Source organism: Myotis daubentonii, chromosome 14 (genome assembly GCF_963259705.1).
Source record: "Myotis daubentonii chromosome 14, mMyoDau2.1, whole genome shotgun sequence".
NCBI lineage: Eukaryota > Metazoa > Chordata > Mammalia > Chiroptera > Vespertilionidae > Myotis > Myotis daubentonii.
Genome location: NC_081853.1, coordinates 46,725,248 through 46,727,312, shown reverse-complemented (window position 1 = coordinate 46,727,312; position 2,065 = coordinate 46,725,248).

Here is a 2,065-nt window from a genome sequence, read left to right as displayed (position 1 = left end):
TGAGTTGGTTTTTGTGCATGGCGTAATGTAAAAGTCCAATTTCATTCCTTTGCCTGTAGCTGTCCAGTTTTCCCAGCAGTCTTTGTTTATGAGATTGTCTTTTCCCCAAGTGTATTCATGGTACCCTTGTTGATGATCAGTTCACTGTATGTGAATGGGCTTATATCTGGGCTCTCTATTCTGTTCCATATGTGTTTTTATGCCAGCACCATACTGCTTTAATTTCTGTAGCTTTGTAACATATTTTGAAATCAGAAAGTCTGATGCCTCCCGTGTTGTTCTTCTTTCTTCATATTGCTTTGCCTTTCAGGATCTTTTGGGGTTCCATATGGATTTTAGAATTCTTTTTTCTATTTCTGTTATAATAATGTCATTGGGATTTTGTTGGGGTTAGCATTGAATCTATAGATCACTTTGGAAAGCATGAACATTTTAAACAATACTAAGCCTTCCAAGCCATGAGCATGGAATTTCTTTCCATTTATTTGTGATTTTAAAATTTTCTTCCATCAGTGTTTTATAGTTTTCCATGGACCAATCTTTCATCTCCTTGGTTACATATATTCCCAAGTATTTTAAATGGGATTGTTTTGTTAATTTCTCTTTTGAATAGTTCATTGATAGTTTATAAAAATGCAAGTAATTTTGTGTCCTACCAATTTATTCAATTCATTTATTAGTTCTAACAGTTTGTTTTTGGTGTGGAATCTTTAGGATTTCCAACACATAAGATAACGTCACTTGAGAACAGAGATAATTTTACTTCGTCCTTTCTGATTTGGACATCATGTATTTCTTTTTCTCCTCTCATTGCTCTGACAAGCACTTGCAGAGCTGTGTTGAATGGGAGTGATGAGAGTGGGGATCTTTCCTTGTTTCTGATATTAGAGGAAAGGTTTCCGGTTTTCACTGTTGAGTCTGATGTTAGCTGTGGGCATTTTATATATGGCCCTTATTATATGGAGGTAAATTCTTTCTGTAATTGGTGTATTGAGTGCTTTTAACCATGAAAGGTGTTTCTGTGGGAGAATGAGGGCCAGGACTTCCTAATCCACTATCTTATTAATGCCACTCCTTCTCTTCTTTTTAGGAAGGCCAGTGAGGGCCTCACCCTTATGGCTTCATTTAACTTTAATTACCTCTGTAGAGGCCCTACCTCATAATACAGTCAAATTTGGGGTTAGGACTTCAATATGTGAATTTTGGGACCCACACAATTCAATTAATAGAAAACCCAGTCTTTTTATCCTCAAGGTCATAGAATTTCTCTATAAATACTTGAAGAGACACATTGATTCACAATCACAATCATGAATCTTGTGTCCAAGTCCCCAGAATTATGGAATGTGAGAGCCAGAAGAGACTTAGAGGTCATAGTTCAGTGCCTTAATTTTTCAGTTGATGAAACTTGGAGCCAGAATGGGGAAGTGACTTGTGCGAGGGTCGCACAGCCAGGACTAACTGGCATCCGTACCGGAACGTGGAACTCCTCATGTGGTGCAGGGCTCATGGGATTGCCATGCACTCGGCTATTTCCAATCTGATTTTACATATAACCTCACCCCTGCTATCCACCACCTTGAATTCCACCAACACATTCATTTATACCTGGGCAGACTGCAACTCGGCTCATGCCAGGCACTTCACTTGGAAGTGCATTGTCTCATTTAGTCCTCACCACAACCCTTGAGGGAGGCTGTACCATTTCCTCTTTTTATAGGTAAGGAAGTCTGAGAGGTTAAGTCACTTGCTCAAGTCTCTCTAGCTAGTGAGCGGCCAGCCTGAGGAAGGCATGGATTTGAAGGTCTATGTGCCTATTAATTGAATAGCTCCTGTGTTTGCTCACTATGAAAGCCGACTCGGCTTCTTTCTCTATTCGTTATGACTTATCACTGCAGGTTCAACAACAGGTGGCAAAAGAGGACACCTACAGAGCCTCACAGGGTGTTGGAAAAAGGGTTTTGTTCTGCTTCTCGTGCACAATAGGATTGCTTGGGAAGCAAAGAGTCCCTGCAGGAGGGCCAGGGCTCTGTAGGCAGGAGGGCTAGGGGATATTTTACTGTAT